The 14,812-nt window shown below is 37.3% G+C and overlaps 1 long non-coding RNA gene across 1 annotated transcript; it reads right to left on the bottom strand.

Annotated features, from left to right (window-relative positions):
- Window positions 1–7,940: 7,940 nt before the first annotated feature.
- Window positions 7,941–13,524, bottom strand: LOC134743441 (uncharacterized). Its single transcript, XR_010128013.1, has 2 exons — window positions 13,464–13,524; window positions 7,941–8,076 (listed from the first exon to the last, which is right to left on the bottom strand). It is a non-coding gene; the product is annotated as an uncharacterized LOC134743441 (long non-coding RNA).
- Window positions 13,525–14,812: the final 1,288 nt, after the last annotated feature.

The raw sequence follows: 14,812 nt of genomic DNA, 5'->3' as shown, positions 1-14,812 counted from the left end.
TTTTTGGCGCAGGTAACTTATGTTAATTGGTTGATCTCATAGCTTATAAAATTACACGTATCTGGTAGTAAAATAAAAATAAATGTTTCCGTGAAACCTACGAGAAACTTACGTATAACGGATGACAATGGAAACGGTTCTGCCACCTAAAAAAGCTCATCACACGGACTTACTCCCTTTATATTAATTCTTAATTAATGCGACAGACTTAGGTCAAGGTAGACATGCGTGGGAAGTTAAATAAATTTATGTGTGTTTATATATGTGTGTGTGTGTGTGTGTGTGTGTGTGTGTGTGTGTGTGTGTGTGTGTGTGTGAGTTTTGCTTGAAAAATTACTTTTAAGCGTCCGGTTTTTATTTGTTTAGGTAGTGTTATCTCACATACGGCTTGATTCAAATTTTAATAAACTTCAAAAATTTGAATCTCGATACGATATTGATCGGATCTACCAGTGCCAGTGTCACGTGACGTTTTTGTTTGAAGACATCCATCCATATCGTATCGAGATCGAATTTTGGATGTTTATTAAAATTAGAATCAGTCCGTTAATCATTAACTACTCGTATTTCTAATACAAATACCCTTTAATTAAAATCAAATTACAAAACTATTAGTGTAAGGCTGAAATGTTTACCTTGCCAAGCGTTTTTGATATGATGTTTATGCATTTTCAACACGAAGGGCTTTCTTATCTAACAAAAGGTATCTTTGTAAAGGCATAAAACATATTTAAGTATATTATTAATATCGAAACACGTAGCCTTGATCATATATGTGTAAAATAAGGTCGTTTACTCTGTTTATTGCTTGTTCGTGATTATTCAGAAATATTTGATTCGAATCAACGCAAAAGGTTAATTAGATGGGATTATAAATAATTGTATAAGGTGTTTTTTTGTAATTTATTAATTTAATTTAATATTTGACATTGTAATTGTATTTAGAATTATGAATTTTATTATTTATGTTTTGATTTATGTATTGCCTATTTTCTGTGTAATTTAATAATAATAAATATCTGAGATTTAATATATAGGTGTTTTTTTTTTATACCACGTCGGTGGCAATCAAGCATACGGCCCGCCTGATGGTAAGCAGTTACCGTAGCCTATGAACGCCTGCAACACCAGAGATATTGCACGCGCGTTGCCGACCCTTAAATGTTGTGTGTTTAAATGTTTTCAGTAATTTGTGGACTTAAAATATTCATTATTGAGAGCGTTAAAAACAAAATCTGTAAATAATACCTGCACATAAATAAATTATAAAAATCAGATCAAAATCGTAAGGCAGGTTAAAGTTAGTAATAATATGAGTGGCCTAATAATAAAGTTGTCACTTGCCTCCTAAGTATACTGAGGCAAGTGACAATTTTATTATTTTGCGTTTTATACATATTTATTATTAAAATACCAATATTTACCTTCCACTGAAATTCGTATTAGTTTTGGAAATACATAAAGTGACGTATATGGGGGCAACTAACTACATTTTATATACTCGAACATCGTATACTGAGGCAAGTCACTTGCACCACAGTACGCGTTACAGATAACGTGGACTAGGGTAACTAAAGTGTAGCATACTGATACAACTCACTGGGTCGACGTGGTAAAAAACTAATAATAACAATTGAAATTACAATTATCAAAATTTTAAATATTTTCATAATTAAGTAATATACAATTCTACTTCAAATAAAATTTTATCGTAAAAATTAACAAATTGCTTGTTATTTCGGCTAAAATACGCGTAGTATTTTATATACTCTTATATAAACTGAGATAACATTTAGAATTCCATTAATGAAGACATAATCTAAGAGATCCGGCAAAATCCTAATGTTGCACTTGCCTTAGTATACTTAGGAGGTTTCGAAAGGAGGAGGAGGTTAGGAGGTTCAGGTTAAAAGTTTCATTCTTTTCAGACCAGAATTGTAAGTGCGTTTAAAATTGGAGTACGCTCTTTTCCTGAAGATTCGAAGGTCGTATCGGGCCGGAAAACCACGGGAGACAGTTCATTCCACCGTTTACCTGTGCGAGACAGGAAGTGTCTGGAGAAACGCATAGTTGAAAGCTGCCAACCATCTAAGTAGTAAAAAAAGAAAAAAAACTAATAACCTCGTGAGTCTAAATGTACATTAAAATGTACATATTCATTGCAATCCAATTTGAACCTTTTGATGAAACAAATAGAGTAGCATTTCTTTTGTTTCACTGCGTTGTAAAACAAACGAAATTCGTTCCAATTTACTTATAGAATAAGGTTCAAATTAAAAATGAAAAACTTTATATGGTGGGTCTTACGAGGATAAATTATGTGTTGCTAGTTACTACCTATATGAATTTCTAGAATCAACTAACAAACCGTTTTTCTCGTTATTAATCAAAGTAAGTACCAAGCCTATTTGAAAATCAGTATTTAACTATAAACAGGTGTTTTGCGACATTGTAATATGATGGATTCCATCATTAATCACACCAATTCAAATCAAAATTCACTTTAACACAAAGCGATAGACTTCAAAAACATTTATACAATATTCAAGCGCATCTTCAAAAAAGTTATTGAGCGATTTCCAACTTAATGTTTTACTAAATATGATTGGAATTAGAATGTTTAATCTAAAACAATTACACTTCATGATTGTAACTGTTTATTTCATTCTGTACCTTATGTAAGTCTGTTTAAGGTTGATATTGGCGAGTGGGTTGTGTCCACGTGTTACTGATACTGTTGTAATGTGACATTTAGTCGCAAGCGCAGCTAAATGTCAAGCTTTCACGCGCATGTCGGATTCAGAAGATTCCTGAATTGATACGTCAAATTTTAGCAGTTTAGTTTTTGTAATGCGGTATTTATTCGTATCATTGTTTCTGAACGTACCGTTTGGATTAAGATTTCACCAGCATTACTGCTGAAGTATTGCAGCGCGACATTACTGCCGACTGCATTGCTGCCACAAATGACAAAATCGATGTTGTGGCGTCAGATCGTCAATATCTTCAGCATCTCTTGAGGATGCCTCGAGAGAGGCAAAAAACACGTGTTGAGTATTGTTCTTTTGGTGGTGGCTTGTGGTGGTGATCATCTTCCTCGCGTTGTCCCGGCACTTTGCCACGGCTCATGGGAGCGTGGGGTCCGCTTGGCAACTAATCCCAAGAATTGGTGTATGCAATAGTTTTTACGAAAGCGACTGGCATCTGACCTTCCAACCCAGAGGGTAAACTAGGGCTTACTAACTATTGGGATTAGACCGGTTTCCTCACAATCTTTTCCTTTACCGAAAAGCGGCTGGTAAATGACGTTCCGAAAAACTTTTTGGTACGAGCTGGGGTTTGAACTCGCGACATCCAGATTGCAAGTCGCACCCTCTTACCACTAGGCCACTAGCGTCGGCACTGATTGACTAGCGCGTTATCTTTTCGCGGATTAGCAAATTAATATTTTTGTATTAATTTCCATGTTGTTCGGATTTTTGAAAAGCATACAACCCTGATTTTCAATTATTCGCAACATTCGTCACAACAAAACGGTGCTTACTCCCTACATATTGCATGTATTTCCAAATTAGGCGTACTTGTCCTAATGTTGCAATTAGTTAAAAATAACTGAGACTAAAAATAATACGAAATAAAACAATACGATAAATCGAGGACCCCAACTCCTTAGGCCAATTCTGTTTTCAGAATTTGATAAGGTTTTGATCTTATTTTGATACCTTGAGTCGTGTCATGAGATATCCAACGCGCATCAATAAGTATAAGCATAAAAAAAAAAAAAAAACTACCGTACAGAAAGGAAACTTCCTACAAAACCGAAGTTTGACAGCGGTTTGACAGGGTCGAATCATGATGTTCCTTTCCAATATATGGCACTATCCCTTTCGGCTATTTAGGGTTGTCAAAGTTCAGGTCATTATCTGTCGTCAAGCTGTGCCAATCCTAATAACTGCTCGGAGCAATGCTGAGCCGAAAGCAGCCAAGTTTGTACGAAGCTAGGAGTTTCGCACCCCGGGTATAAGCACAGATTAAATAGTTTGCGCGAAATGCAAGCACAGTCAACTCATACCTTTATGAGTCCTTTATACCATACCTTTATGGATTTAAATAAACATCCGAATGTGTGACCTTTCACATTCGGATGTTTATTTAAATCGATAACGATCACGAAAAATAACATCGGATGTTACCAATACTTACCATATTGGTTTTTATTGGATACCAAGTTGTTTCAAAATGTGGAATCATGTTACTGAATGGTTGCGTAAAATAGATTTGAAGTTTTTTTTTTTAGTATATTGTTTTACTCATACCTACCTCTTTTTCAATGCTAGGTTTGGACCAAGCTAGTTGCTTTTTTCAAGCTTTAACGCCGCTACCGCAGGCGTCATCCGTATATCTAGATTAATTTCTGTAAGTCTCCATTTTTATCTCATTCTAGTATAAAATTGGTACAAATTAAGATGATCGGGTAGTAAATTCGCCCATTGAACTATTATTTTGATATCTGCAACAGAGCTTACATACTTTGTTATAAATAACGAATACATCTTAGTTATTATTATACCGATAGATTCTAGTTTTACCGTCCTCATCAAAATGGCATGCCAGAGCGTGCGACCGGCGCGGCCTTGACACTCGATTAAACAAATGTATGGAGGAAATAACCTTTTGTCAAATTTATACGCTTCTAATTGACCTGACTTATTTTATCTAGTTTTGTGAGGGTTGCCACACGTAATAAATTTATTTAATTTAGGAGTTGCAGAAAAACTGGACAAGTGCGAGTCGGACTCGCCCACCAAGGGGTCCTTTTTAGTATTTGTTTTTATAGCGGCAACAGAAATACAACAAATTTCAACTGTTGTCAATACAGCCTATTGACAGACAGACAGACAGACGGACAGCGGAGTCTTAGTAATAGGGTCCCGTTTTTATCCTTTTTGTACGGAAGCCGAAAAACTAAGGTCAAATCGCCTAGCGTACGGCCATGTGTTGCGGAGGGATGAAAGTCATGATACCAGAAAAGTACGTATTAGGAATGGATGTGTAGGGGTGTAAGAGGAAATGAAAACCAAGGAAGAGGTAGATGGACTGTGTGAGAGATGATATGAAAAGCACTTGAATGATGAGATGACGAACAACAGAGAGGTACAGAGGAAAAACTCCAACCCCAAACGCCGACCCCAAGTGATAGGAAAAGCGAATAATGATGAAATGAAGTCATCAATCAAGTGGTCTAAATATTAAGTCTAACACTCACGATAGTTTAATTTTAATGAAATGAAACTTGCGCGGGTAAGTTTGAGCATAATGAACGCGCAAATGACAGAGCTAACTGATATGATTCCAATATCGGTTTGATGTCATTGCACGTTCGAATTCGTCTGTTAGACAGAAAAACCTCAGTTTATGCCAAGTGTGCCAACCCTATAATGTGCGATGGCACTCGGAATCTCGTTCACCTTAACTGGTTTATTTGGTCCAAAGCTAGCTGATTATTATAATTCTATGATGTATTGACACGCGTCGGCGGCATTCTATTGCATATCGCTTGATTTAACTTGAATGCTGTTTTGGTGTATCAATTTGTTTGAGCTTAATGTCTTGACATTACGATTACCTGTTACTAATCAGTTTGAATTTTTTATGTTTCATTACAAAACAATCGTATTACAAAAACGTCGGTAGCAATCAAATAAATAAACAGATTGGTGAGCGGTTGGCGTAGAACACTGGTTTATAACTAAAAGGTGTTACATGTGTGCTGCTTGAGAAAACTTCCGTAACTTTTAGTGACAACAATTAGCATCAAACGCAGCGGATGAAACAATGTGCCAAAAGTATCTGTTACTACTACTTCACTGGCTCAGTGACCCAAAAAGGATCTTGGCCTCTGACACAAGAGAGCGCCACTCTGCCCTATTCTGCGCCACTTCACGCCGGTTGGGTATTCCGAGGGCGGACAGGTCTTTTAGAGCTTCGTCACTCCAGCGGTATCTGGGACGCCCAGACGGACGCTTTCCGCCCGGGTGCCCCACATACGCTCTTCTCACAGCACGATCCTCTCCCATCCTCTCCATTCTCTCTGTTACCCTGGAATATTTTTCCAATTAGAGATAAATATCTAGTTCGCGTTCATAGTAATCAGTTACACTCTAACTCCTCCTATTATATACGAGACATATATTTTTGTGTTAAGCTGGGAAATGGTAGATACTTACTTTTGGCTCATACTGCTCGATTCGAACAATGCTTCTAAGAGATCACTGCGGTACGATACCGATCTGTCAGTGTCAAATGACGTTTTTGGTTGAAGAAATGTCACTTTTCACACTAACGGATCGGTATCGTACGACAGTGATATCTTAGATTAGAAGCAGTTCGAATAGGGCCGATAGTCTGATCCGTTGACTGTACATATGCTTTGTTTTTGTATCCATCTGTCTATCTGATATTCATCCAAAAGGTTATGTATTTTTTAAAGCAATTCCCCATATATTATAATAACAAGTAGCCAAGGATTGTTATAATGAAATGAATACAACGCAATGCACTTCTCATTATTAAATTGACAGTAAGTAGGCGGGTGTTATCATTATTTATATTTTAAAAAATCATTACGCAATGTTACTATTCAATAAATCTTCTCAAAGGCGTCATAATCCATACTATTCCATACTAATATTATAAATGCGAAAGTCTGTCTGTCTGTCTGTGTGTTCCCTCTTCACGCTTAAACCGCTGAATCGATTTAGATGAAATTTTGCATAGAGATAGGTTGAGTCCCTGAGAAGGACATAGGATAGTTTTTATCCCGAAAATCATCATCATCATCACCTTAAGAAAGTAAAAAGCGGGGTGGAATTGAGATAATTAATGAAGTGCCTGCTAATTTGTGTGCATAATAATAATATGCTCAAGTTGAATTATTGCTATGAGATTTTTTCCAGGCGCTATACTGCTGTTACTAAGTCCACGCAGACGAAGTCGCAGGCAAAAGCTAGTATTTAATATTAATGGTAATATAATTGTGTTGAAGAAGCAAACCCGCCTACAGGATGTACAAAACATATCAATTACTTTTTGATGAACCGTGAAATAAGTTCAATGACAGTGGTAATTTATATACGTTTAATAACAGCTTAATGCAGTTCGTAAATCCACTTTAGGCACCGTTCGGATTCAGAGTACACCAGCATTAATGCTGCCGTAATGCGGCGCGACATTACTGCCGACTATATTGCTGCCGCAAATGACAAAGTCGACCTACTGCGTAGCGTAGTTGCTGCAGCGTCGACGCAGGGGTTGCAACAATATTTAACTGCTCGCGGGCACTGTCACTATCAATCTCCTTGATAAAATGAGTGACAGATTTAAGGTGACATCAGCTGTTGTTCATTGCATCAGTGTGTTATTTCTGCAGCCCTTAGTCAGTCCGACGCCACCGACCTGTCAAGCGATAGTGACATCGCCCGCACAATTGCTGTAGCAGTATTGTTGCAGAAGTAATGTTGCTGCAGCAATGTTGCTGCAGTAGCCATCCAAATGTAACCTTCATGCAAAAGGGCGTAAGCACTTGACCGACGCGTTACAGAATGACCGCCTTGTATGTTTGTAATGATGTGTGATTTTAATTTTCAAATTCATTGCCGGTATTTCAATGTTAACTAATTTATTATATGGGTAAATAGTTAAGAGTAATGAAAATGCAATGAAGACGAGGCTGGCAATACCTATTTCCTTTAGGTAAATATGCAGTGTTTTCCTGTACATATATTGTGTAGAATATTAGAATCCTTGTAAAAACACTTTGCGCTAAAATCATTTTCGGTACAAGCTTTTATCGCTGACTGTACTTTTTTTCCACAGTCAACTAATACTCATCGAGACAATTCTAAAAACCCCAAACAAAATTAGGTTGCGTTGTTTTATCACAGAGTTCCTATGACCACCTCCTGTCTCCATCATCAGATCAGCTCGATGGTACCATAATATTGCATTGTCACACCACTTACATATGTATGCAAATTTTCAGCTTCATCGGAAACCGGGAAGTCGGTCTAATTTAACCTGCAAGATTTGACCCTTACAAACATGTTACATACATATAACATACATACTTACATAGGAACATTGCAAGTTAAATAAAAGCTTGTAAAAAAGTGAGGGAGGATGAACGACATAATAGTCATAGAAATTTGACAATAACGACGATTGTCACATTTTGTCAATGCATATTCCGTGTAGAGTTAGCTTAGTCCGACTCTTATGTCTATATTCAGACATCTTGCTGTGCTGGTTACCGCTTACCGGTTACGATAACGCTACGGGGCAGGTTGCTAGTGACCCAGGGGCAAGCACGTTGCCATTATTGCAAGGGCAAGAAACACAGACAGTGTGATGATCAAAAATTTACATATTACCGACCAATATTAATAGAATTCCCGCTATTCCTGTTTCCCTATTTCTACTAATGTTATAAAATGCGAAAGAAACTGTCTGTCTGTGAAGAGCTATACGTTTAACCTTTTCGACGCCGTGTCAAACACAAAAGTACACATCCAGACGCCACGTCACCGAAGTGTCAAAACTGAAATTGAACTTTATGCATATGCATGTAGGTCTATGTTGCTCTGTGGTCTATGACCGATTAATCGGCCTTTGGCGTTGAACTTGCGGTGCGTATATATCGGTCATTGGCGTCCAAAGTTTATACCGTTTAACTAATTTAGATGTAATTTGGCACAAAGATACTCATTATATGCAGAAGTTATAGTATTAATAACATTTCGAAACATAGTTTAAGAGTGACCTATGGCAACGTTAACAAAAAAACTTGATTCACCCTTAAAACACGATCTTGACACACCAGCATCTCGAAGATGAGTTTCGTTTTCGACCGGCCGTCGGCCTTGACCCCGTGGTGACGCACCACTTTCTCGGCGTCGCACGCGCTGGTCGTTCCAATATCATGCGTATGAGTCCGATGCTCAATTGCACCAGTGAACCAGCAGGCGTCCGAACGTAGATTTTGATATCTAAATAATATCATTTAGTTATCATTTGCACGTGCATTTCACTCGTACTTGTCCGTACATGTTATGGCGGGAGCAAGACACGCTGGCGAATGATAAAAACGTGCCATAATTATCAGAATTGCTCTAAAAGCTTAATAAATAATCATATATTTCTTTGAGCACGACGTCTGTTATATTTAATTTAATATTTTGTATTCAGAAACGTATCCTTTTTTTTAAATAACTTAAATTAAAGATACTTATACTTTTGACGCACGTTTGTCTTACCTATTGATGCTGAATGACTTCACTTTAAAGTTGACCATAGATCTAATAGTTAGGTACCTGCCTGTATTAAGGTGTAAGAGCACTTTTAGTCGTGAAGGCCTTTAATACACTGAAACCTTTTAAATTTATGAAGGCTTTTGAAACAGCTTAAGGCACACACGTATGCGCACACATTTTATTTCTAAAACTCATGCACGGCTCGCATAAATAGCGGAATCTACAGCAAAGATGCATGTGTTACCTATCGCTGCGCATACACTAAATATAGACGAACCATTTATGTTTCAAGCGTTCATAGACGGTTCGTGTAATAAAGCACAGAATAAGTAATAGTATTATCATACAGAACGGCCACGCACCGCCCCGCCCCGACTTGAATTACCTCGCCGCGCGACAGCAGATTGACGGCCGTTTGCCGGCCGCTCAGTACTATTTTTAAGCAACTCACACTATGACGCATGACGCGTGTACAGACGTGCCGTCCACACATAGAAACGCAAGTGATTTTTGATGTATAGCGTGTTCGCCCTGTAAATAATGAAAACCCAACTTGTACTGGTGAACGTAAATGTTCGATTCTCTATCATCTTGAAAACCGGATGCTCCCGCATACCATAGCTATACGATGCAGCTGATCTTACGATCAGATTCTCGTTGTGAAACGTGACGTATCGGTGGGAAAAATGCAAGTGCAAATCTTTCGACATTTCGCTGAATCGGTTATTATACAATCTTTTGTAAAGTCCTAGGAAAGCTGGTATTCTGTAATATGAATGAATGACCTAACTTGACATGACAGACATGTGAAAGGTGTCTAATAGATGCACTACAGCTTATAGCAATTATATTGAATCATGCATGGGTCAACAGTTCATTACTATAGCAACACATTTTGTCATAGGTTATTTCATGATTGTAGTACTGTCAATCATCAAGTGCTTTGCTAATACTTAGTTTACTTATATCATAAAGTTGTAGAAAAACAGCGTAAACATTTTGCAATGTCAAAGTGAGGGAATATTATGATAAATGTAAATTTTTCTTTTTTAGAAACAGAAGGCGCAGCTCAAGCGCATGCTGGACCTGAAGATGAACCCGTGGACGGTCTCGCCTCCAAGTGGGACTACGAGAACAACCGCTGGAAGTAAACTGACACTCGAGTTGGCGTGGTGCTATGGACCGGCTTGGGTAGAGTATAATAAGAACTATCTCTGTAAGATAATAAATTGTGATTCTTTTTTCTATATTAAAATCTTACATTAAATCAGACAGAAAAGTGCCGTGAAACCCTATCGGGTTTGCATCGACACTGCATTCTTGGATACATTTTACATTTAAATATTGTTGTGATACATATGATAAACGTAAATTATATAATATTACGAATGACTCATTATGAAAATATCATGTTTATAATGCCACTGACTCACATTGTTCTGTTCAAGTTGGTGCAGAGTTAGCTTATACGGACTCCTAGTTATGTTTTGATACGCATTTATTGGGTTACAATTTGATCGCTAGCCTACCACTGATGGGCAAACACTTCCTCTGATTATATTTCTTAGCTTAAGGAATTTGAGTTACAGACCTTCACACTAGCAGAACGAGTAACAATTTTGAATTTCGTTAAAAGTCGAAGACAAAAATATCGATCCAGACAAATGGCTCAAAAATATGTGAACACGACTTTATTATCTAAGGTGCAAGAGCGTACACATATTTTTATAACTTTGGGAATGTATATATATTTATGCCCTTGACTGTACTAGGTATGTATTGCGAATGATGTTTTTCTTTCTCTAACAGGAACAATTTGAATCCGTCTAGTGAAACTTACAGTTAAGAACCGAGGTTTAAACTCACAACCACATGTTTGAATACTACCTAGGTACGATAATATACGTACCTAGTTACTTTCCAGTACCTAGGAAAGGGATTGAAAACTTTTTAAGAGCTATCCGAAGTTACAATCACCAATTTTTATTTAATTTTTAAGTCTACCTGAAAAGCCTGAATTGTACAGTCGCCATCAGATATATCGGAGCGACCAAGGTGCTCACAAAAATCTGAACACGCCTCTATTGTCAAGGCCTTAAGTGCGTGTTCAGATATTTTTGAGCACCTCAGCCGCTCCGATATATCTGATGGCGACTGTACTTACATCCAAATAGCTCGAGCCACTGTTTGTTTAGATTATAAACCTACTTATTATTGTTGCTCTAAAATTTTAATTCTAACTTAGAAATTAGTAGAACATAGGTCACGCACTCGCGAATAATAAATCGTTAGAAAGCTAAAAACCATTGATGATCATAAAATTACAGACATGCCGTGTTCATAAAGATGGCTATTAATTAAATAATTCAAATCAATGAGTATTGACTTCGGCAATATACTTCGTCATCCAACGTGTAATTATGGCTTAATAAGCAGTTTTCGTTTCGTTTTCGTTTTTTATTTCAAAACTTTACCGCTATGTTTGTGCATAAGATGAGAGAGGATTTAGTAAAAAAAATATTATATTGTTTAAGGCTATTTGCTAACGTAGGTTTTTATTTTTAATATTTTCAATTACGAAACACTAGACCCTACTCATAGTGTTGTGTTCCTGCCGGTAAGTAAGGTTGCCAAAGCTCAACGAGGGAGAGGAGTGGGTCGGCAACGCGCGTGTAATATCTCCGGTGTTGCAGGCGTCCATAGGCTACGGTAACTGCTTACCATCAGGCGGGCCGTATGCTTGATTGCCACCGACGTGGTATATAAAAAAAAAAACTATCTTGTATGAACATTTGGATTTACTGTATCAGCGTTACTGCTGCAGTGGTGCAGTCCAGTCCTCTATAGGTATCTATATTAGAAGTGTCCTACGTGGGCGATCTCGTTGCGAACGCCGTGGCTCGCCGCGCCGCGCCGCGCCGCTTCGCTTCGCGTTCGCGAGTTGTTCGCTTCGTAAGACGCAGCGTAAGCAATAGGTTAGGATGCGATACAAATCAAGGATTCATTTGATCACATTTGGTCGAGGGTAATATATTAATGGCCTTGATTTGCTACTCGCCCTTGCGTCCATTCCCCATGTGCAGAGCGTACATGGAAGAAGAGGAAACGACAAAACATGTTCTCCTAGACTGTAAACAGGTAGAAGTATATAGGAGCAAATACCTAGGGAATCCATGCACACCAAAGGAGGCAACTAGCAACATGAAGACTTTGCTAGGCTTCGTGGAGAAGCTGGGGTGGTTTAGAGTAGCGCTACCTCGTTTCACGCAAAATTCACATTTGGATGTCGATTTGCAGAAAATGCCAAGCAAAACTAACGAATTAACTAACTGCGTCCAGTCCGCGACCTTAGGAGTTGTAATCGACCTATGCACCAAACATAGCGCGGTGTGGCGGTGTCAAAAAGTCTTCTTGCAAAACACGGATAACTTAAAGTTCGACAGATAACGCAATCTATCTGATATCTTTAAACGCCTACGTAATTCAAAATCGGACTTTACACGGCTAAGTTCTGGTTTTGATGTTTTATGTCTGAATTAAATCACGATTTAAATAAGTTTATGGCAAAAAAATCATTTTTGGTACAAGCTTTTATCGCTGATTATACTTTTTTTTTCACCGGCGACTAATCGAGACAATTCTAATAACCCCAAACACAATTAGGTTGCGTTGTTTTATCACAGAGTTCCTATGACCACCTCCTGTATCCATCATCCGACTAGCTCGATGGTACCTGTAGCCGCCGTGCAGGTCTCGACGACAAATAAAAAGACTTCGATTTGAAGTAAACTTATGATTAATAGGTGCTGGTTACTTTACAAGGTACAGTTGACGTAAACGGTTAAAGGTGTAGAAGTGGTGGTAATAGTATGGAGGCTGATGCGAAAGTGATTAGCTAATTTTGAATGTTGAAATGGTAGTCTTATAAATTTAGGTGCCTCTAATTGGCCGCGATACAGGTTATGTGGAGCGCTCCTATTGGTGCATTTAAATAAGCCTCCGCATAGTAAGCGAGCCCGACGGCTGCGTTTAGCTACTGCATTACAAATAAAAGGTTGCGTTCGCAACAGTACCATAATATTGCATTGTCACCGACATACCTATGTATTCAAATTTTCAGCTTCAATGGAAACCAGGAAATGAGTCATATTTAACTTGCAAGATTTGATTACAGACAGACAACGGGACAGGTGATACTAAATAAAAGCTTGTAAAAATATGTGCGATGTGCGTTTAAAATTCCGCCTTGTAAATTACAACTATTTATTTAAGCCTGCATATATTCAATTTATGATATCTTATGTTATCTGTCATCTTTATGTATCTCGTGTATGATCTACCAGTAAATAAAACACCTTATTTATTACTACAATCGTGACAATATGATGAATGCAGACGGCATCCGATTAAGAACTGTATTAATGGCCAATCTGCCTTTTACGATAACTATTGCATAAAGGCCAGCTCACCAGCTGATGCATCTTCGAATCGTAGGTATAACTTGTACACCATAATAAAAAATAAAATGCATTTATTTCAGACCAATAATATCCATCGTTTGTTAGTAGCAAAAATACTTAAATAAATATATTAAGTAGTACCTAAACCTAAGTATAAAAACGACATATAATAACATATTTATACAAATATAAATAAATAACGACGAAACATATTATGAAGATCTTTTATTCAAAAATTCTTTGGTATCTGCAAGCCTAATTGACAGGATAGCGAAAACATGTCAGAGTAGTCATAAAATTAGGCGATGTTCGTATAATTTCCAGTCTACTCAGTATTTCGAATAATTTAGCATTTACATAGGCATTTAATCCAAAATGGCCAACCCGTGAATAGTATTATGGATAGGTAAATGAAGTTATTTTAAACACGTTTATACAAAGTTGTTCAATTTAATCCTCAAGAGTTAAGTATATTATTTACATACATGCTTATACAAAGTTGTTCAATTTAATCCTCAAGAGTTAAGTATATTATTTACATACATGCTTATACATAAATATTAGGCAAAATTTTTAGGAATCGGTTTCTGAAATGACGGAGTTCTGAGGTAATGTACTTACATACAAAAAAGTTCGGTCGAATTGATAATCTCCTCCTTTTTTGAAGCCGAATAAAAAGGCAGCGGTTCTCGATGGTTCTCGAAATTGGTTTGACCTAAATACCAAATATGATTTAATCACATATGCAGAGGCAGAATAACGACATTCAAATAATAGTGACACCTAAACGAAGATATTAAAGTTAATTTGGACCATAAGTATAGTTTGAATCTTCTCAAATGATTTTTACGCCAAAGACACTGATCTGTTAAACAATGTGCCTGAGCGCGTGTCACGTGCTGATACACAATGGCCACGCGCTCAAACACAATGGCGACGTGCTCGCATAATAGTAACAATGGCTTTTGTTTAACAGATTAGGGTCGTTAGTTTAAAAATTATTTGAGAAGATTCAAACTATACCTATAGTCGTGTGGTTTTAAG

This window comes from Cydia strobilella, chromosome 8, assembly GCF_947568885.1.
Source record: "Cydia strobilella chromosome 8, ilCydStro3.1, whole genome shotgun sequence".
NCBI classification, from domain to species: domain Eukaryota; kingdom Metazoa; phylum Arthropoda; class Insecta; order Lepidoptera; family Tortricidae; genus Cydia; species Cydia strobilella.
Note: the sequence above shows the minus strand (reverse complement) of the source record. Positions and strands in the feature narration are given on the sequence as shown.